This window comes from Crocodylus siamensis, chromosome 1, assembly GCF_052110815.1.
Source record: "Crocodylus siamensis isolate JL-2025a chromosome 1, ASM5211081v1, whole genome shotgun sequence".
Classification (NCBI taxonomy): Eukaryota; Metazoa; Chordata; order Crocodylia; family Crocodylidae; genus Crocodylus; species Crocodylus siamensis.
In genome coordinates this window covers 396,997,249-397,021,244 of record NC_143395.1, presented here as the reverse complement: position 1 = coordinate 397,021,244, position 23,996 = coordinate 396,997,249, and the positions used below count along the sequence as shown (strand labels likewise).

At 38.2% G+C, this 23,996-nt stretch overlaps 1 protein-coding gene across 1 annotated transcript in view; it reads left to right on the top strand.

Moving 5' to 3' along the window:
* The first annotated feature begins 1,867 nt into the window (after positions 1-1,867).
* Positions 1,868-23,996, top strand: part of CNTN5 (contactin 5) — a 1,171,322-nt gene continuing 1,149,193 nt past the window's right edge. The window contains exon 1 of the mRNA XM_090030254.1: positions 1,868-2,249. The gene's annotated coding sequence lies outside the window, so the exon portion shown is untranslated. The remainder of the gene's footprint in view (positions 2,250-23,996) is intronic.

Below are 23,996 nucleotides of genomic sequence, written 5' to 3'. Positions count from 1 at the left end.
ATTTACACCTGTAAAAACAAATAAGTACCACTAAAAGCAAATCCTTGCAAATAATATTCACTGTTGTCATAAATAAATGTATTTTTCCATACTGTACTTATTAGTAAAATGCTTCTAGCTTTAACATTGACACTGGAAATATTGAGAAATGGAGCCTCATGAGTTATTCATAAAATCAGAATTAATGCAGTCACTATTTCTGGCTTCTGATTAAATGCTGGCTTGTAACCTAGTAACACTGGAAATAATGACCAGATGATCACATTCTATGAATTGAGTCAATGAAGAGAGGCTCTGATATGTCAAATTGCAATATTATTTGCCCAGCAGAAATATACCTAGATAGCTGTGGATCAGTTGAGGGAGACAGTGTTCCACTGTATGGGATAGTATAGTAAGACAAAGTATGTTTCTAAATCATGGCTTTGCTCACGCTCTTTAGAAATACGGAAGGTAATGAAAACTGAAAAAGGTAGGTAATGAAAAAATAAGAACGAACACAATTAATACTAAAATGAATGAAAGTGAGGAATCTATACTTATATATTTATATATTCCATGCAGCTAATCCTTACTGATATTATTATGCAGAATTCATTCAAAAAATGATGTTGTGGTTGCAAATCCTCTGACCAAGTCCCATGCAGTAAACACCCCCCCCCCCCCAAAAAAAAAAAGTATATAAAACCGCATGTCGCTCACCAGTGATGACTTATCTTGATAAAGGCTATAATATAAAAGATGATTATGTGCCTCAGGAAACCAAACTAGTATCTCCACAATTTAAAATGAGGGTTTTGTGGGGAGAGGAGTGGAGGGGAAATGCTACGGATCTAAAACACAGAGGGGATGTTTACCAGTTTGACAGCAAACACAGAAAATCCCTGGGAATAACCAAATAAATAAAAAAGCCCATCCATCCATCCTAGGCTGGAATCTTCCCGAACGCCTAAAACCAGCTTCTAAGTGTATAAGCCACTGAAATGGAGTCACTGAAGCAGAGAAAAAGCTGGAAGGGTGGAGAAACTAGACAACAGTCACTCAGTTACCACATGAAGAAAAAGAAGCCAAAAAAAACCTAATTACTAGCTAGGGCAAATAAAATAAATAAATAAATACAAACTATAGAAGGGCAGAGGAGCATTAAATGTTAAAGCAGAAAGTTGTCTTTGCCACAGACAAAAAAGAGGGATTAAATTCCGCCTGGTTCCTGAGGGTAGCCATTAAAAGCACATAGTGGGAGTATGTGCTACATATATGGATGAGTGAGGAGAAGAAGAGGAACATAGGAATGGCTCGTTTTAATTAAGGACAGAGCTGCAAGATGAAGCGTGCGGCCCTGGCCCTCGCAGGCGGCTGTGCTTCGTGTGACTCCGCGCCAATTAGCGCCCGGCCGGCCGCGGCGCCACGTGGGAAGCTCCAGCACCAAGGAGCCCCTTGCCCTGCCCCACCAGGGCCACTGCACCCGCCACCCGGGGGGCGCCTCCCGGCTCCTCCTCCCAGCCCAGCCCAGCCCTCGCGCCCTGCAGGGACCAGAGCGGGCTCCGAGGGGCGAAATCGGACGGGAGGGCCAGGGGGCACGGCCCCCCCGAGGCAGAGGCAAAACAAGGGGGAGGGCGGGAAATGCAGAGTGTTGAGATGCGGAGAGAAAGCCGGCCAAAATAATAATAATAATAATAATAATAATAATAATAATAATAAAAAAAAAAAAAAAAAGGCAGCCGCCCTGTCAGGAGGGCAGCGGACACCGGCTGCATGCAGCCCTGCAGGCAGAGGCAGCGCGCGCGCCACACAGGCATGGTGCGTACACACGCGCGCAGACGCGCTCCCCCCGCCCGGCCGCCGGGGAGGACACAGCCAGTGAGCGGCGGCGGGCGCGGGGGGAGCGCCAACACATTGGAGGAGAAGGAGCTGGAGAGAGCACCGGCGAGCAGAGGAGGCGCTTCACCCCTCCGCCGATATAACCACAGCCCGAGTCGGGGAAAGTGCCAGAGCCCGGCAGGGAAGTGCTAGGAAATAAAGCAGCCAGGCAGGCGTGGCGAGGATGCCTGCACCTGTATCCCTCCGGCGCTGAGAGGCGGGCCCGGCGAGGAGCTCGCAGCATCCCCCCCCACACACACTCCTCGGCGGGGCTGAAACAACTCCTCGGTCCCCCGCGCCCGCAGCCCGAGCCCGAGCCCGAGCCCGAGCCGCGCAGGATGGGAGCCCGGCCCTGAGAGGCGGGGGAGAGAGACCTCGTCCCCGCGGCGGTAAGTGGCTCTGCCTCCCCCGGCCGCGCGCCGGTCCCACTTCGGAGCGTGTTCAGGTGGTGTGTTTGAATCTCCATCGCGGCGGCAGCCCCCTGGAAGCAGGCTGCTGGAAGCCAGGGATGGGGGAAGGATGCCAAAGACTCCGCTCGGGTTTTCTCTTTCAAAACAAAACAAAACAAAACAAAATTCTGCGATGAAAATGGCCATCCTCACAAAAAAGAAAAGTTGGAGGGGATGTTGTTGTATGGTTTGATGATGGAGCTGAAAAACCAATGGCAAACTGTGCCAGGGGCTGAGTTGTGGAGGGTTGCTGGAAAGAGCACACATAACGATGCTGGGAGAAGAGTACCTCTTTGCATGTGCTAATTTCCTAGGCTTTGGAGAGATTGTATTTAAGGGCGAAGCAGAGGATAATCCAGTGTGTTGAGCTGGCAGCTGATTGTCATGCTGAAAATCAGCAGCGAGGGCACTAAAAGTTGAGTTGTAGTGAAGTTGGGAATGATGCTTGGCTTTGGGATAAACAAGAGCCCCTGAATTAGGAGTGTTGTGCCTGAGGTGCGTTCCAGCCATTGTCAGCCTCAAAAGCAGATGGACTGGCAAAAAGATGCGCTGATTTTTCTTTTCTTCTTTGCTGATAAAGGCACCGGATAAGAAAACTATGTGGCATGTTTATGAGCAGGCTTGAAGAGGAACTGGGAATTATTCCTGTAACATACAGGAGGGTATTGTGTTTCTAAGATTTTTATCTCAGAGAGAATCAGCATCCATTAGGCCAGATACACTTATTCAGATTTTTACTTTTGCTTCTCCTGAGCATAGAAATTGACTAAACATATTTTATATGGTAGCGTAATTTTATTGTGGCCCCTTAAAAGCAAAGTTTTCTAGTCTTTGCAAACTTTCAGAGATTTGCTCTGCCATTCTTGGTAATGTTTATCATTTTAAAAACTATTAGAGAGCACTGTCTCGGACTAGTATGTTCTTATTATTTTTAATAAAGTGACTAAAACCTCAACCCTTTCAGTTAGTTGAAATCTTCGCACTGGCTTTGATGTGTTTTGGGTCAGACCCTGAGGTAGCAACTCTGCAAATAAATTCACTGTTCACTGCAAACGAAAAGGTGAGGTAGACACTATACAATTAAATTTTGGGTGATATCTTACAATTAATGATAGTGCCATTAATTATTATTAAATTATAATAGAACTCCTCTACAAGTACTTATGACTATCCATATTAATGCTAAATGAGTTCATCATGATTAATATTATTACGGTGAATACCAGAGGACTTAGTAAAAATTAGGTCATTATTTTTAAGTGTTACCAAAATGTGTCTAGAAATCTGTAAATATTTCATACTCATTCCTTTCTTTTATGTAGGGTTTTTTTTGCCTTTACTATGAATATCTGAAAAGAAGTGAACAAACTTTCAGTTTCTGTTTTGCAGCTTGCAAGAGATAGTGTAAAAACATACTGAAAAACTAAATGTGAAGAAGAGAGAATTGAAACGTGACTAAAGATTATTCCAGATATATATAGTTTATATACCATCACTGTGTGTGCCAGTTTAAATATATGGATAAACAAAGAGATAATAGTCAAGAGGGCAAAGTCTTAGAGGTAAATAGATATCAAGAAAGGATGGTGAAACATTAACAATATTTTTAAAGTATAAAGCTTTTAATGCAAAATAAACGGGAAATACAGTAATCAATCTACTGTTCTTTTTATCTATACACGGCAGACTAAGAGTAACTTAAGTAAAGGAAACAAGTGAGAAGATAGCTATAGATGAGCTGGAGGACAAGAAGGAACATTTTGGTCTTGATGTTCAGAAGCTTGGGATAAAATATCCTGGAGGGAGTTGTTAGGTTGACTTTTACTAAAGCAGATGAAGAAAGAGCAAAATCAGAAATATGAAAAATCAGGCTTGGCAAATTATATTCCATAAATATGGAAGGATGCTGTATTGAAAAGAAGGATTCTAGCAATGATATCTCAATATTTAAGATAAGATCAAGGAAACAACTATGGTTTTAGCTCTTAGGATGGTGATAGATGCATCAGTAAGAGAAAAAGCAACTTTAAGAAATGTATAACTTAGTAAAAGATTGTCTGCACAGATTTACTAAAGGAAGGTCATGACTGGCAATTTTGCTTGAGTTCTGTGAATAATTTGCTGACATGGTAGACTATTGGGGAATCAGTGTGTATGATTTATGTGGGTTTTGGAAAATGTTCTGTACTTTGCACAATATTGATCTGCAAAGTAAATTTTGGGGACAAAAAGTATTGGAATAGATTGAAAACTGACTTAGAGACAGGGACCAGAGGGTGTCAGTAAAGGGTAAAGAGCTCTGGATGGAAGAGTAGGTGAAAAGTGTGATGCTGTGTGTGACACTACAAAGTCCACTTCTTTTTCTTTCTTTCAAGTAGGCTGATATGTGTGAAAGAGAGACATATAGCCAACAATATGAAAAACATGATGTGGGAGTCTACTCCCTTTGAAGAGAATCAACAAACAGAAAGTTATCTGCTCATCTTAGTCATCAGAACAGTTGTTGTAAATGGCTAATGTTGGTTCCTCTTCAAGGCACCCTAGCAAAGTATTAAAAATAAACACTGTGAGCAAGCAGGCAACTGAGATGATTTGTTTAGTGACTTTGCAGAATAGTTCTTTTGAATGTTGTTGTCTTTCTGTATCCAGCCTGCAGATTTAAAAATACTGAATAGTTTGCTTTCTCCATATGCTTCTACTAACAGCTTGCACATAACACTTTGTCAGCTTCAGAGCCTCTTAGATCATTTGAGGAGTTTCATTTATTTTAAAATACTGAACAATAAGCTGCCATGTGGGATATACTGATGCCCACGTTTGTGGCAGTGCATGTACAGTAGGACACTAGATTGCTCGTATTTGCTGATAGGGGGTTCGGACCTCCCTCCACATGTCCTTTCTGTACAGTTTCTGTGCTGCTTTGTTAGGGGGCTGCTCCAATATATATTATCAACTTCTTAGCACTTTACAACAGGAAAAGAGTCTGGTCGGAAGTGGTGGAGTCCCTACAGAGTTTTATTTTCTGAGCATTTCTGATCAATAAATCTGCATTAGAGGCTGGTACATTTTTAAAAAATAATAAAATTCTTAAACCTCCACAAGGTGAATACATTTGGTTTTGAGTTTTAAAATTTTAAAAGTTTAAACATACACAAAGTAGAGTTGATTCTCTGTCTTGTAAGAGGAATGTCTAGCAGAAGTATTTGCTTTCATAGATAGACATAAATATGTGATTTACTTGTTTTTCTAAAGAGTTTCTTAGAAGATTTATGACTGTATCCAAAATGTGTATGAATAATAACAAATAGTAGTCTCTGTTTCTGTACTGCTTTCTAAAAGTATTTCAGGAAAATTGTATTTCTGCAAGCCAGGAATCGAGCGTTACGAGTAATGACTAGATGTAAAATGGGGAGTAAAGTATTAGTTTGTAAACTGTAAGGTTAATTATATATCTGAGTTACTGTCCATGCTAGAGTGAATGTCCTTAACCATCCTTGGCCAAAACTTAATCTTGTAGTGTGATCTACCTCTGGCCAGCTTCTGTGTTTTGTGTAATGCCCGCTGAAGGGGCAACAGTGTTAAGGACTATATGTGCATTTATAATGATTAGCCTTTGTGTTTATATTTGTTCCCTTACATCCACCCAAGACCAGCTCTATAAGCCTTAGTATTTAGAAATACTGACTCATTTCTAGTCTGATCAACAAAAAATAGAAACATATCACTTTATCTTCCTCCCCACTACTTACGTTTTTTCTTTCTTCAAAGGGGGATTTTATGAGAGAGCTAAGGATCTTAAGTGAAATCATGGCCACCACTAACCCATTAGCTTCTTTCCTTTTGAGAATACTCTGCCGCGGCAGAACGTACTGGAGATTGGACTCGATGACCCATGTAGTGCCTTATAGCTCTATGCTCCTGTGCTCTTAAAGAGCTTAAAAGTAATCATTTGAACATCCCAAAGAGTCCTACCTGCTGGGATGGGGTTCAGAATGAGAATCAGGCTATGATAAAATCCACATTGGAAATAGCCTCTTTCTCTCTGCTGCTCTGTCCCTCTCTCCCACACATCCACAGGTCTAACAACACTGAGATTTTTGTGTAAAACTGCACTGTGTTAGCACATCCTTCTTCCCTACTCAGTAGGCTTCCTATGAAGGTCAAGCAGCTTTCTGTACTCCTTGCTGAAATTTCTTGGGAGGACATCAATGATAGCATGAATCAAAGAGATGACTTGTAGAGGCATAAGATGCCACTTACGGTGGCATAAGAGAAGACTACTGATGCGTCCACATACAAAAGGAGCAGCATTAAAGTCCATTGTTTCTAGCAGCAAGTCTGCAGCTTGCTATGGATACCTAAACCATGAATCACTTTGGCAAAAGGTGTATATCCACCCCAGACATATAATATAGGCATACCATTCTTCTAGACTTTTCCCTTTATCAAACAGCATTTCATCCGTAAAGATTGAGTTAAAGTTTTTTTTATTATTATTGTTTGCTTTATGGTCATTATGAAGTTCACGATGTATTTTATGCTTCATGTCTAACTTAGCTGGAAAATATTTAGATGCTACAAAAATGCTGTGGTCTCAAAAACCATAGACCAGCGATTGTCAGCCAGGGTGCCATGGCATCCTCGGGTACCCTGAAATCCTTTTAAGGGTGTTGGACAATGTTAGCAACGTTAGGTGTACAAGTATGATTCACAACGTGAATGCTGAGATTCCAAATAGAAATCCATAGTGGTAAAAAAATATTCTGCCCTGTTGTGATCTTTGAGCGCAACAGAAGAATTGCTCTACTGTATTTTTGTAGTTTAAAAAAAAAAAAAAAGATGAGTAAAAAATAAATCTGGCAAGTCTCATGAGGGGTGCCTCAAGCCTAAAAAGGTTGAGAAACCTGTCTAACTGTCTAGGACAATGGATATAAATGTGTTTGTGGTCTGTTGTATAGAAAGATGCTGATCTAATAGAATGAACACAGATAACTTGCCCATCTCCATCAAAAATGCTTTTGGAAAGCCACAGTTCCATGTTTGGGTTTGAGATACAGTTAAAAACAATCTAGAATGTTGCATTTGCTGCAACTCTATTTTCTGGAATATGTTTTCCCAAGAGAGCAGTGATATAGTCACCTAACAAGCAAGCGGTAATACCCTTTAGATCATGTACCACTTCATGCCATCTTCAATGTTATTGTTCTAGTAGAATCATACAGCTTTATCATGATTCCAATACTCTGCTACAAGCAGGAGGATTGCGAATTTATCCTTAAGTTTTGTTTTCTTACCCTTTTTATTTATAGATGGAGCAAAAGTAACTCTTATAATGGGGTGTTTTCAAACTGCCTGAAACTAGGAAGTACTGAAAATTTCATGAGTCCCTATTCTTATGGGAACTGCAATATCCTTAGACCACAGAAATGTTATATTTAAAATAAGTTTTTGACTATCTCTCCAGATAAATCTTCCAAACTTTTTAAAATTCTGCACTCAATCCCTTTTATTCCACAATAGAGATACCTTTTGCTACCACCTGGAATACCAAAAGTTCATTGTTGACTTTTTGGGCTCAATTTATACCCATAATAAACTTGGCCTCTAATACAGGATGTGTAATTTTACAGTTTGGAAAACAATTCCAGACACAATTTTGTATCAGCAGCCTAAGTTACTCTTTATAGACAGATAATTAACTGTGTCTTTAAATTACGGATTTTACTATTTATTCAATTTTAATTATAGGTATACATTTGTATCCGTAACTTAACGTACACTAGAAATCACAGTTGAAGAAAGAGAGATAATGTTAAAATTTCACCCCTAACTATCTAAATCCCATCAGTATTAGGAACCAAATTGCTATGAGAGAGGTTTATTTCACAAGTTCTCACACAGATTCCCACCCTCAACTCCCATTCTTGTTGTAGAAACTAGACTTCTTAGTCATTGACCAGGACTTCTTTTTGCTAGGAGCTATAAACGCAACCAAAAGGTGGTCTCTGCCTTCAAGAACTTTCTGTCCAACCCAAAAGATCTTCCCTTTCCTCTAGTATGTCTCTCATCCTAAAAGTCTTTATGCCTAAAGAAGAGAGCTATGTCATAGCCATCATGATATTTCATGAAGCTCCCCCAAACCAACACTAGAGACAAATTTTGTGACATTGTAACATATATTTATCATATATGAATTAACTCAAATCCACTGTGACAGTGTTAAGCCAAACACACAATGCTGTTACCCAAGAATAAATAGTTCAAAGTTACTTTGAAGTTGTAGCTTTAAAAAAATCTCATAGGAATAAACACACAAGTGTTAGAGAGGTGTTTTGTATATGATTCCATTAAAAGACAGATTTTCCTTCTTAAAATGTGTGATTGCTCAAAAAAGAGGTAGAAGAATCAAATAATTGAGATCTCTCCTTGACTGATGAGTTTTTGTGACATTTGCACTTCCGGGGTGAGACAAGCACTTGATTTTTCAGCCTCATGCCTCACAATATGCTCAAAATGTTTCACTGCAGTTTAACATATGCATTGCCATGTATTTTTGTTTACATAAAACTCAGTACAGGGAAGCTGGGAATAAAGCTCATGACTACTCTGATATGTCATAAGTTGCTTCTGATGTGTGTGCTTTGTAGCTCACAAATGCCTTTGTAGCCTTTTTTATTTGTTCTTTGGGGGAACAAGCTGGACATCGGCCAGAAAGAGCTTCATTCTCTGGAAGGCCTAATATGAACTGGCTTGATAAGAGGTACAGGTAGAAAGCAAGAGGTTAGGTGATAGGTGAGAATAATATATTAAAAGAGCCCTTGTTATACAAGGAAATATGTAATGTGATGGAGGCAGAAAACATGGTCTTCAGCTAAAATGTCAGTGCACTTGTTTTCATCTTGTATTTCATTGAACAACACAACTGATTGATTACCAGAAGCTAACTATTTACTTCCCTTGTCAGTTACCTCCAGTCTGAGTCATTCTGATAGGCACAGTCCACTGTTTGGGGCTTCACAATGTCTGTCTGTCAAGGAAATTTGGATGTCATCAACAAAGGATTAAGGCATTACTGAAAGAATCTGGTAGAAGAATGCTTGCACAAAATATAGGTTAATAAACAATAAAGTTATATGAAGGGAGAGCATAGAATGGCTCAGATAGTTATATTATTATAATATTTCTTATACTTTCTGAAAAGTAATTAAAAAATATGTGAAACCTGAATTAAGCAATCACCCATGAAACAAGCCAGCACTGCTTCCTAAGAAAAGTAGTCTTTCAATAAAAAATATAGGGAACATGGCACAAATTTTACTTGGGGCTCAGTTGCATAGGCATGCTATATACATGATACTGCCATTATGTCAGTAGGAATTCAGCATGTGGAAAGCATGTAAAGATTGGACTTTTAAAGGTAAAAAGTTACCTGTTCCAAATAGTTATTTTTGAAGAATTTTACTATACGTCTGTGAGATGTAACCGATGCTTTGTTTTTGTCAATGTGTGCAGGAAATTTTCTTTTTATAAAAGTAACTCTTCTGTTCTTAGCACATTTAGTGAACTAGAAACAATAGTTTGTGTAAAGAAATGTGAGTGCAAATCTGTTTACAAAGCAAAATGAAAACAAAACAAAGTGAAATTAAAAGGTGCATAAGCCTATACAGAAAGCTCGTTTCTAAAGAAGGATCAGGAGATGAAGGGGATGGTGAGAATGAAACTATTTCTGTGGTCATATTCTGTTACACTATCAATTGCTTAAAATGTTAATTTTAGACACTCCATGAAAAATAAAAAAATATGTATCAAGTCAGTATGAATAGAAGAAGTATGCTCAGCTGTACAATTATTAACGTTTGGTAGAAAAGCCCTCTAATTAAATAATTTTGCAGCAATTCTGGATAAATTATTGAAGGTTATTGAAAACATGCTAACAGCTTTTATACGCAGCTTTGTTGGTAATTGATTTGAAATGAGAAGAGAAAACTTTGGAAAATATTACTTTTACTATATTACTTCATATTTTGACTGTTAGCAGCCAATCTGAGCACAGCTTAAGCAGCTTAGTGGACCCCAAGTGTTTCCCTACCATCTACCTGTAGGTGGTATAATAAGATCTGGAATATTTTGTTGCTGGGAAAAACAGATAGTAAATAGCAATAAGTTATGAAGTTTATTTCTGATTCTGGAATCTTTTGTATTGAAATGAATTTCTAATAGCACAAAAGAATAGGGCAGCAACTTTTACTCCTTGAGCCTGATCCTGTTAGTGCTGAAATCAGTGTAATTGTAACACTTGCAATAGCTTAAAAAAATCTCCAGGATCAAACACACTAAGTGGACTTAGAACTATTCTGCTTTCCTGTAGCATACAAGTGTATTATGTGAGTTTAAATATCCTGTAAACTTATTTATAAACAAAGGGTCAAATTCAATTGCCCTTAATCAAGCAAAACACTCATTAATAGTACCATTGAAGTCAATGAAAACTTCAGAAGATTAAGAGCAATAATAAAACTCAGCCAATAGTGTATGTTTTTTTTGTTCTGACCTGTTTAGTTTGTATTTTGAATTTTGATTGTTAGTTACTAGACTACAGGTGGATTTTTGACTTTAATATTCTTTTTTTTTAACTGAGCATAAGTTTTAATGATATTCACCTTTTGTTTCAACCTACACCTGAAGTTGTTCATGTATCGACTAACATGAATCTCTTCTTAATCTGTGTGTTTAATTTGCCTGTGTCATAATTTGGATTTTACTACCAATATACACAAAAGTGGGGGATATGCACAAAGTGAGAAAGGTAAGTATAAATACCATAAACTGGTATTACTATCACCCACCAATGTACCAACTAAATATATTTTCCAAATGCAGTAAATCCCGGCTTCTTATATATAGAGGCACATTATAAAAGTTCTCTAGCACTGCAATGATTATTAACCTAGACTGGACTAAAAAAACAAAACACAACAACTTTTTTATATAAAATTCACATTGCATTTAATAAGCTTAGAAAGGAAAAAAACCCACAAAGCTAAAAATAAAAAATCTCACAACTGCTTGAGTTAAAGAGCCATGCTCTACAATGAGAAACTATAATAACATCCATACTCAGTGGATGAAGCACAGAGGATAGCCAAATAGTGCAAATGAACCACCTGGATCCATTGGGTCTGTCAGCATAATGCAAAGCAACAGGTTTTTCCCCCTTTTAGGGTTAGCCCTTTAAATTTAACAAAGGCAAGTGGGTTAAGCTCTTTTGCAGATGGCAAGTGTTGGTGTAGCCCTTTTGTCCAATTTGAAAATATCTGTTGTACTTTTTTCCAGTTTTCATTTTTGATTGTCAAGGAGACAGTCTGTTCTCAGGTTTGTTATAATTGTGAGCAAGCTCATGTGGCCCCTAATTCAGAGGAGCTTAAAACACCCAGCTTTAAGTTTAGAGTGCCATAAGCAGGTGAAACTTCATTGAAGTCAATGTTACATTCACTGGTGTTAATATGGCTTCCAACCTGGAAATTACCTACTCCTGTCAACTCATATTTTACTAGGAAGCATGTTTTGTCAATGACATTGACAGAAATTCCGGATGGGTTTTAAATGTGCTACAAAATGGATTCTGGCTATGGTAGTGACAAACAGAGCTGCACAAAATTACCCATTTTTGTTCTGTGAGTGTCCATCTGCAGCAATGATGATTTTCTGCCTAAATATTTTATTCTTTTGTGAATGTGCAAAAATGTGTATTTTCCCCCTGCTGTTTCTGCTGACATAGAAAACTTTTTCATACAGCTTTATAATTAGGCTTCAGTGTCCTGTGGTTGTATGTAGTGGCATAGTATGCCTTAGAATTCTGCAGCACTCAAAAGTTTCAGTTCACAGGCAGTTATACTTGTTTCTTCCCTACTCCTTCCTTCAGTCTCCGTAGTTTCACACCCTTAAACTTGAAACAGTGCTGAGTCAAAACTGCTGATTTTCATCTTAATTTGGGAAAGACTCTGAAGCCATACGAAACTTAGAATTCCATGTGGTTGCAGCCCCAAGCCATAAATCAGCATGGTTTTATTGAAAAGGCATGGAAAGCTTTTGAGAAAACTGGGCAGATAAACATGTATACTGAAATTCCTGACCCAGGCTTTCATTTTTTTGACAAGAATGACATGAAGTCATAGCAGTCTCATTGTATGGTTCCTTTTAAGTCACTTTTCACTGTTGATGGGAAATTTTGTAATGATTTTCTCTGTTATGGATATCCTATTTTCCCTGTTATGACCAGTGCAATAGGAAGGATATTCCTATAAAGAAAAAAAAAATGTAGTATGTAGGCTATTACACATTGCTGGGATGCAAGTCTTGTCAAATTCAAGTATTTTCCTTTATGATCAGTTTCAAATAAATGTATTATTCAACATTTTAATTTAGAGACAGTGCCTCTTTGTGTTTGTTGTTTTCTATTCTTATTTCCTCTGATTTTTTTTTTTTTTTAGGCTAACCTTAAAGAACATGAAACCAGTAAAATTGGTTGTGTCTTCTAAAGACTGTTGACGTTTCATATCTGAAAGGTCATGACTTTTAAGTCAGTGTTTGGACTCTCTAGAAGTGTCCACTATTCCAATTTCTTTAACCTTGTACTGATTCTGTCGGGGGGGGGGGGCTGGGCGGAGGAGAGAGAGAGAGAGAGAGAGAACCAGCTTCTTTTATCTTAGGGTTTAAAAAAATTACCCTTATCTTTAGCACTCTTACCAGGAGACCAATAAAATTTCCTGTCTTTACTTCATTTATAGATGTTTAATTAATAATGTAGATATCTGAGTCTGCCTGCTTTGACTACAATAATTAGTACAGAGTAAACAAACACTTTATGCTTCACATTATGAATGGTATGGTGCCACTTTAAATATTTAATGTTTTGATCTGAGTGGCCAATCAATTCTATCAGGTTGCAGGGTTACATCTACAATATGGATAACAAAGCTGAGATGATTAGCAATGGTATAGTCATTTAACTGTTTCAAAGCTAGAGTGGGTGCGGAAGCTATGAGAGGAAGATATGAGATATGAGTGGAAGGTATCAAAGGACAAAAGCAATGAGTGCTTGAAAATGTAGAAGAAAGTGGAAAGAATAAGTGGAGAAAAGCAGACAGGAGAGGGAGCTGATAGAAAGCAGTTTAAAGTAGCCCAATGATTAAATGATTAAATAAATATTCATACCAGTTTATACTTTGAGTAAATAGCTTAGCCAGTCTTAAATCTCGTGCAATGGCTTCTTTGATTTCTTTGTACATTTTTAAAAAGAGAAGTCTTGATGAAATGGCATCGTGAACTCTCTATTGGTTTTGTAACATAAGTAACGATGTCCTCCTGAAAATTAAAATATGAGCTCTCATACAGAAATTAATGAAAGGAAAAGGATTGAAAACCCCGTTCATGAAAACATATAATCATGTGTTTAAGTCTACTCTTGTTCTAGACAGCACTTAAACTGCAGCCTAACTTTAAGTAGCATTGATTATATTCAGTATGCGCATAAATGCTGCCTTGGACAGGGAATTTTTTCCTTAATTGTGGATTTGAGGATGACTTTCCTCCTCATGCTGACTTTACATATTTTAGGGGCCTTGAGAAGACTGAGTGACTTTGAAACTTGTATTGCATTTTACTGGTTTATTTTTACAAGCTAAAAAATGGCCTTTTCCTATGAAACACAGTAAGTTACAGCCCGCATGAAGACAAAAATTGCATAGGCATAACTGAGGATGGTATTTGACTTGCAAACTTTTTATTACTATTGATCATATTTGGTTTGGACAGAATTGAGCTTGGTTTTCACGTTTCAGGTTAAATTTTCAGGGTTGCCAATTAGAAAAATTCTTTCTGCTCGAAAAAAGTGACTGTAAACAATTTGGAAGTCACTGGCCATGTCTACACGAGACACTGACTGCATAATTGTTACTGCACTGTTATTTACTACTGTATAAACAAGTACTAAATGACTGCACAATATCCTGCATTACTGTACAGTAGTGCTGACAAACGGCTCTTTGATGCTGTCTGTTCAGTTGCCAGAGACTACTGTGCAGTAGCATTGCATCATGGTTTCTGTTATGTGATGCTACTGCGCAGTAGTCTCAGGCTACTGTGCCATCAGCATCTTGTGTAGATGCGGCATTTTGAAACTATTAGCATGGAACTCTAGCGACTCATTTGTACATAGCTGATTTTCACAGTAAAACTGGACTTTGATTTCAGTTTGTCAATAATCTTATTTATTTCAATTAATGTCTTCTACGTTTTAAAGTGTTCAAGTCAACTGTCATCTAAAAAACAGGATATCTACTGGAAATGGTCATCTAAATAGTCCTCTGGCTTTGTTTGGGGACTTACCTGAATATTCCAGGGGAGCATGAGAAATTGAATTTATGCAGTAACCTGTTGGGGACTTGAGGCTGCTTTAGCATTCCTCTGTGATGGCAGTAAGAGGGTGCCACATCTCTTGTACAGCCTCTGCTGTGCAATTTTAGGATAAGAGCTTGGAATGACTTGGAATTTTGCGAAAAAATGAAGATTTGGCAAGGGCAAAACCTTTCTGAGTATATTGATTGTACCATTTTTGTTCTCAGGGAAAAAAATGCCTCCAAAAAAAAAAAACCCAAGTGCCCAGTTTTGACACATTTTCCAAAATAAATATTTGGATTTTTTAAAATTTGTAACAATTTTGCGTTAAAACACACTTTTTAAATTATACGGAAAACAAATAAGAAAAAGTTATAGAGATGAAAGTGTGTGTTTTTTGCTAACCTGAATTGTTTCTATGGACTTCAAATGACTTTTTCTAAAATGTTGACCCACTGAAAATTTTTAATGCTTTGTTTAATTTTCAAGACTGACAATAAACAAAACCCATACACCCCTTTTTAAAAATTAATGGCCACTATTTCTCTATAATCATGGATGAAATATATACATCACATCATGCTCCCTACTGTGGAAGCAGCAGCAGGTCTGCTACATTGGAGGGCTTCTTCTATATCTTCTCTGGGTGAATTTAACCTTAGGAAGATTATTTTTTAACAATGTATCCATAGCACAGGGAGTCATTTTGACTGATATTAACCCTAGCTTGGCCAATAAAGGTGTATATATTAAAAAAAAAAAAAAAAAAAAAAAAAAAATGGGCTGTGTTCTTGGCTCTAACCTGAGTGGGTAGGAGAGGAATTGCATTTTCACAATACTGGAAAATTTTGATGTTTGACTTCTATTGCTCATTTTAGTGTAAACAGTTGTATGGTGCCATGTGGTCACATGCATGTTGTTTTGACACAGACGCTGTTCTATTATAGTAGTGTCATTTTATTCTGGGACACATTTGGAAAACAGACAGTTCTTCTGTTTAGATTTGGGAAGTTCTTCATAGTAAAAGTAAGAGGCAAAGATCTTTTTGTAGGTGACACATTTTATTGTGCTGACTGTGTGGTTGGGATAAATTTAGACAAGCTTTTGAATGCAAGGCTTTCTTTATCAAAAATCCTTGCCACTCACATAATTTCTGGACCATCACAGCTACGACATCACTTCAACACTACTGTATAGTAAGTTTAAGAATTGAGGTTTCCCTGAGATGAAATTCACAAATACTTTACAATGGATATTAAGGGATATTTTCCCTTAACTCTCTTATGTTGAAACTATGTGAAACTAGGCTTGCATAATTCAGGCAATATTAAAACAAATTAAAGGGAACGCTTCCTCACACAGCATGTAGTCCGCCTGAGGAATGTACTCGTATAGTTCATAGTTTTTATTTTTAAAAGGGTTTGATAATTTTATGACCAATAATAGCATTTTAGTTATGCATGCTACGCTAAGGATAATTGGATGTCCTGTTTCACAGCATCAGCCTATCACTACAGGGGCAGGAAGGGATTTTTACACACATACACATGTGCTGGAATATACACGCATATGACTTGCTTACCTCCCCCATGTAATCTGTGAACATTTGTAGACTGAATTTTCTCATCCTCCTTTGAATCAGTTGCATGGCTGCTGGCTCTGAATAGTTAAGGATGATACCTACATAATAGCAAGAGACTGGCTAGATAACTGTAGTAATTAAAATGTATGCACAGCATTGGAAAACTGTGGGCAAAGTGTCCATTTCACAAATGTCAGCAAGCTCTGGACCCAGCTGCAGGAAGAAAACAATGTGTCAAAACATCAGCTCTTAATATCTGCAAAGCTCTGGGGAATAGAAAAAGCTATACAAGCCCAGGCCAGTAACAGAGTGCCAGATGTTGGCCTCGGCTTCAGTCACTAAAATGTGATTGCCAGTTTAGTTAATACATCTTTCATCCTCCCATAATGGTCACTTGAGAAATCAATGCAAATAATGGAAAACCATTGCACTGCTGCTGCTTCTTATGTCTCTGTCCCCCTTATCAGTATTTTTGTGAAAATTAAAAGTGAATTTTAAAACTCCAAAAATAATTGCAATGTAGTCGTACTGAAAGAACACCCAGCTCAAGTGTGCAAAGGAATAATGCTGGTTTAATTTTTTGCTCCCATATTAGGTATTTTTATAGCAGGTTCTGCAGTGGAATCTAATGATGAGGTGGAGCAGGGCGGAATTAAGAGACTGTTTTGTTTTGCTTTTTTTTTTTTTGAGGATGAGCTAGGCACTGAGGTGTCAAGAGTGAGGTGCTTTTGTAGATGTGTAGAAGCATAAATTTCAGGCAGATAAGGTCACAAACTGCTGTGCCTGTGGAATTTAAGCAGGTTCAGGGTTAGGCAGCAGCTGGGCAGAAATTTCCTAGATTGCAAATTTGACTTTAGGCAGCTAAATTCCACCTGAGTTTCACTATAGGCACCTAAGTCACCTCTGGATTCAGTCCTAGCTAACCTCCCCAAAAGCATATGTGATACCCTGAAAAGAAAATCCTGTATTTTCTCACCTATATTGTACCCTGGAATATAAAAGCCTTCTTTCACATTTTTGGAAGGTCCCAAGAAGGAATAAAAATCTTACTTTAGAGCAAGTAACTAGGGTCTGGGCTCGCTGGGTCTGGGGTCCTGCACTGGGTCCAAGACTGTACACTGGCTCTGAACTCGTGTGCTGTATCCAGAGCTGTGCTCCAGGTCTGGCTGTGGACTGACCCCACACAGCAGCTCAATCCAGCCCACGGCACCATGTCGTGCAGCTGATGGGTTTCCCAGGGGTCCAGAAATTTGGGAGCCAGGGAGTGATGGCAGCATTAATTGCCATGACTTGCAGAGTCACAATAATTACTGCTGCCACTGCCCCATTGCCAAATTTCGGGACCTCTGGAGATCTATATTTCTTACATATAAAGTGCTCAGTCCAGTTTCACTCAGCTGGTTTTGGGGGAAAACATTTGTGTTTTATGTGAGGAAAATGCAGTAAATTTAGCTGGCTTTTAATTCATAGTTACACTTCGAAACTTTATAGTACATATCAAATTTTCTTGATTTCATTTGTGTTGACAGTGGTGACTTTTCACAGGGGATGCACCTCCCTGGTCAGGGGGTGTATGTGCACCTGCATTCACCCCCTATACATCACCAATGCCCAGACCCATTTCTACTACTTTTACAAGACAATTTTAGTATTCACCAACAGCAGATAGTGCACACAAGCACAGGGCACTATCATATTGGGGATGGCATTGGCAACTACAGAAACGTGTTGCAGACAATGAGCGAGGAGCATAGATCCACACAGGAAACTATATTTTGGTGCGTGTCACTCCCACAATATACCATACAAAGCAGCTGACTGGGGGCATCTACCTCACTGATGGCATAAGAGTGAGTTTACTTTGCATATAACACATTTTTGGTATGAAAAGGGTCATCGCATAAGAGCAAATTGGAACATACAGAGCCCTCATAAAGCAAGGGAAACCTGTACTGGTCAAAAAATTCTTAATTTTTTTCCTTTGAAAAGGACACAAAATGGGAAGACCCTTGATTTTTAAAGATATTTTGGGATTTTTGGTAGATTTTTCTACCCTGAAAAAAGTATTGAAAATTGATATTAAAGCTTTTATCAAACTCCCCTCCTTCCAAAAAATAATGTTCAATACTAGTTGAGACAATCTGTTTCTACTTTGTTTTTTAAAATAAAAACTGCAAAATTAAAAATGAGTCAGTTCTGAGGTTTTGAAATTTATAATGAATAATATATTTTGAACAAATCTGGAGCACCTGATTCTTCTAAGCAGTCAGTTCTGTACCTTTTAGAAACACCAAATTCACCTTAAAGCAAGTAAAGAAAAAATATATCAAAGCCTATAGTTGTATCCTGTAATTATTAGCGCTCTGCTTCTGGCTGGGGAAACATTTCCCTTCCTCCATCACTAGCTGGGACATGGTCTGTAACCATTTTGTGTCCTTTTCAAAGGACATGGTCAGGAAGGGGGATTTGGTGCCCTGTGCTTGTGTGTACTGTCCTATGCTTTGTGGCCAGCGACAATTTGAAAATTACAATATGAGAGAGAGGGAGGGAGGGAAAAATTCCCTCCCTAGCTCCCTGTTGCCATGTGACTGTGTTGCTATGTCAAAATACATGTGCACATACTACATTCATGCACACACTTGCCAATTGATGCAGCATCAAGCGACATCTGTAAATCAAAACTCTTCCCCCCTCCAGCCTAGTTCGTTTGCAATGTGTTTATTTAGAAGCAAATGTACACGGGCATATTAAATATCTAATATTAAATACCTAACTTTATTATTATTGTTCACTACCACTTGACCACGAATGGCATTGTAGACAGTGAAGACCAGTGAAAACCAAAGAACACAAAGAAAAATAATATCTGATGATCTTAGTTGAAATACTGTAAGTAGTCAATGCTAGCTATTACATGAAGTCATGATTGACAACAGTTGTGTTGTTGTCATGTAGAGATGAATTAGTATTGCTTGGGTGGGATCCCTGTGCCAAGGCTTGGGGGCTGCAACCACCCCACCCTATGTTATTTTAATACACTTTGGATTCCATGGTCAATGAAGTCCTTTACCAGCCTTCCTTCACATTTTGGTAAGCTCTGATTATATCTTTCCCAAACATAACTAGAAAATTAAAGCCAAGGCTTATCCTTCTGATGACAGTATGTCCCTATCATGAAGTGATCAATTTGCTCAGAATTATAATTCTACTATGAATTAAATTAAGAATTTCAAATAATTTCAAATTGGCAGTCTATATTCCTACATTTAACAATATTAGAGTGATTAGAAATCACTATATCCAGGATCAGGAGGGTTACATTTAAGCAGACTGAAAATAGGAGGAAGGCAGAAGACATGTAATTATAGGAGTGTCATATAATATGTACTTTATATTAATGGGGAAAAAATGGGTAGACTCACTAGCACTTTTGATTACAGATGGTGAAATTATTAAACAGAAAGAAGTGGTTTAATTCTATACCAAGAGAAAACAGTAAAATTTGGAGGTGCAAATTTTCAAACGTTCACTCATACGAGGAATTGCCCACAGAAAAGTATAGGATGAGTTGTGCGATTTATTTGGGACAAAGCCTTTTAGTCCTTGTGTAGATGCATGGTAAGTGGCAGCATAAAAAGCCCTTCCATGTCCTGTGCAATGGACAGGCAAAATTGTCAGGAGCTGCTTCCAAAAGGTGGGAAGAAGTTCAGAGTAGCTGACTTCTTTCTCCTAAATAGTAGCTTTTTGAACTGGTGAGCCATCCTAGAGTGGGAATATTTGGTCCCCTGCCATGAGATGTACAAGCTTATTTCTAGGATGCACCTTTACACAGATCTGAAAACTGTCAGAGGAAACAATGTATTTACTGGATTAGATTAGTTCTCACACCCTATGAATATTTGTTATTTCAGTAAAAAACTTACCCTGACTTGGAAAAAAGTTTTAAAAAAACCTAAACAAACAGACAAAAAAAATTCAGGCCAATCATGACATTGGTTTGATTTTTATGCTTTTTTTTTTTTTTTTTAAATTAGCATACGCTGTGAAATGGAAGAAAGCCATTTTGGATAGAAAAGCTTGCTGTTATATTGAATGCACCAAGTTGGAATATTTCCACAATTTTAAGGTTTTGTTTTTTTTTTTTAAATGAATCGAGAAATTCAAGACAAACTCTTTCCTCCAAGAAGTTTTTTGCTTTTGATGAATCAGCATTTCTTACAAAAACATTTTGTTAAAAAATCCTCAACCAGCTCTAATATTGATTTTAATGCAGCTGACAGTAAAGAAGAGATGGCTGGAAAGGAATGGTTATGGAGGAAATGGAGGTAGTGAAAAATATAAATCTCTGTAAAACTCTTAAAAATTAAATCTTATGCATAGTATCAAAAGCCAATGGCAGTATAAGCTATAGGGTAACCCAGGGAAAATTACATGAGCAGATTTTTTTTTTTGGCTGAAGTTATACAAAAATTAATCCTGACAGACACATTATATTTAATGCTTTACAAAAAGAGTACATTCCCAGATGTACATTCTTGAAAGGAAGAAGCATTCAGCATACTGAAAGAGGCATAGGAGAACATAGGATCAGAGACTATATACAAGAGGAGAAAAAGATGAACAGGACCATCCTTAGCATTAATTGGGGAAAAGGAAAGTTCAGAGACATAGTGTGATGCAACACCTACGTGTACTCTCTTAAAAAGGAAATGAACATAGCTGTGTGCTTTTCAACATCCTCTGTACACTTTGAGCATTCTCCATTCCACCTAATTCATTCACTCAAAAATGAGTTGCATGAAATTAGATGTGAATGGGTGTAAACTGGAAAAGATAAGCAATAGTTTGATAGTTACCAAATAAGTCCAGTCCCATGTCAATGAAAAGTAGGAGATAAAAGAATGCATCTCAAACTATGTGGGAAATAGCCAAGCAAGAAGAATGTGGAATTCTGTTGACTATTCACATTGATGGAATCAGATGAGATGTAAAAGTCAGAAGATTTGGGCTTTCCAAGTTAAGGGCTCAGTTTTCTTTAAATCATGTATGGGAGCCAACGATGAGGAAATGTACAAGAACTGTTGCCATGGAGTGTCAAGCATGTTTCAAAGTCCTGGTCTTTATTTCTCTATATTGTTTGGTAGAATTAGACACTTCAAAATGAATAAAAGGAGCATGGAGGAGATTAGTACATTGCCTAAATAACTTGCATGTCTTCAGCTATAGATACGACAGTTCATTTAATGTCAGTATGTTTCATTATGAATGAATTCAGTGGGGAGATCTGTTGTGTATATGTACCTACTCTTTGAAAGCATCATAGTTTTGTTTTCTGTGTATTGTTTTTTATTATTATTATTTTGGAGGTAGCAACCATTTTGAAGAAGTGGTGCTGCAATGGGTCACTGTTCAGAGAGACATTGTGTTCCTTCTGGAGATTCCACTAGTGTGTATGTGTGGGTGGAAGGTGGGGAAGGGGGAGAGATTTGGAGGTTGTTTTGTTTCCTATCATTTGTTTGCTTGCTGTTCTCTCAATCTGAAATAAAGGTCATTCAGAGTGAAAATATATATTTGTTCTTTGTCCATGAAAAACGTAATTAAATTACTAGTACTTTAAAAGATTGGTTTTAGATCCTGTTAAGCAGATTTTTATTTATATTGATGAATTACTTTGACATCTGTTTACTATCTAAAATATTGCTGCTATCATCTAATGACCAGACATTCTGGCTCCATTCACCAAAAGTGTCATTCAATAGCTTTGCTTTAGCACTAAATGTTACATTACAGAGAATGATGGAGTATTATGAATTTAATATTTTTTAATTAATTTCTATAATGTCGAGACTGAACATTACATAGCAGGGGTTCTAGTAATAATTAAACATTGAGCATTATCTGCAAAGCAACAAAAACAATTAGAAATGTGGGTGTTTAAAAGGTTTAAGAATTGAAGCTGAAGCTATAGTTTTACATATTCATTCTATGAATAGATAACATTTTAGTTCATTTCCAAATATACCAGAATGATTTCAGCAGAAGATGATTTTTTCTCAGGTTTTCCATTTAATTTGCAAATGCTCTAATTCAGAACACCCTGCTTCTTGTCTGACAGAGAAAAAAATCTATTTAATTCAGTGGAAGCAGTGCCTGTGATAGATATGACATAAATGAGTACCCAATAATGCTAGATGCTGCTCCACTATAAGGTGCGGAGTACACTTAGAGTCTATTGGTGGCAGAGTAACTGGATCAGATCTTAACTAAGGACTTTAGTATTTGGACCAAGGGGGCTTTAACTAAGAGGAATAATAGTAATGATGCTGATTATACTAATAATGAATGTATCAATAGACAATATAGCAGTGGTCACTAGTTAAGGAATATTTTTTGAATCTAGGTTTTGTAGAGCCTCTTTCCTATTACAGAGACAGACTTTAGATCTTTGTTCAGACCTGGTTTGCCTTCTCCTCTATAGAAAGGGGGCAAAAGTTATCATCTGCAATCATAGTTCTGTCCTCATTTTCCTTCCGGTGGGGCTCAAGTTAATGAATCAGTACATAGATAGTAGATGCAAGAAAGGGGTCCAAAAAAAAGCACAAGGCCGTGTCCTGAACATTTCAGAACTACCTGCTTGAGCATGCTGTGAGGGAGCTGGAGGAGAATCCAACAGATCTAGAAAGCTGGAGGGGTGTGGCCATGTGTCATTTGGGAGATTTCTACAGATTCACTTTTGCTTCTGCCACAGGGAGACAGTGAAAACCCAGACCTCAAGGAGCTTCTTCTGGAGCAAGATTATCTAAATGGGGGTCCAACCGAGCCCATTAGTTCCCACCCAGCCACCAGTGTTCTTCCCTCCCATCTCTGGTCCTGCTACAGAAGCTGAGTTCTTTGTGCTTCCTCACTGTCCTCTGGTTTCTGCTTCCTACCCCCTTTCCTTGGGGTGATGTGACACACTGGGAGGAGGCTGGGGTGCCCAAGCTGTGTGAGGAGGGCAGGGTGCCTTTGCTTTGTATGCTGCATACAACAAAGGCAGGAGCCAAGCTGTCCAGACTGCAGGCAGGCAGTGCACATGGTTGGTAGGGGAGGACAATGCTGAACAAGCAGCAGACAGGAGCCAGGCTGCCCACAAAGTTAGGCGGGGAAGGGGAGCCAGACTGTCTGTGAGGAGGCATGGGAGGGGGTACACATGGTAGGGAAGGAGGGGTATTCTGAGCTGTCCATGCAACAGGTGAGTACCTGGGAGGAGTCTCTGAGCAATGAGCAGCCCCCAAAACTTTGGCCTGTGCCTTGTGTGGCCCCTGGGACTGGCTGGCACTGCATGAGGTCCTTGGCTGCCCAGAAGTTGGACACCCGCTTGCAGAGAGAAAGCCATTTCCGTTGGACAGTAAATGAAGGTTGTGATTTTTGTAATTGAGAAGCCCTGAGCTTAAAAATTGTAGCCTAAATTTGTTCTAAATCATTAGTGACATTAAAGTGAAACTATAAAAAAATTGACCAATTGACTGCAGATTTAGCACTTTTTTTTAAAGTGGCTATATTAAAAGTATCATTTTAGCAAGTACAAATGAGGGTGCTGAATGCCTTAATGAAGCTTGGCTAGAGCCTATAGTTAGATTTCTACATCCATGTTTAGATTCCAAAAATAGGTGGCCTGACTTTCTGGGATCCTGAGCCACCTGCAGCTCCCATTGACTTCAATAGAGTTT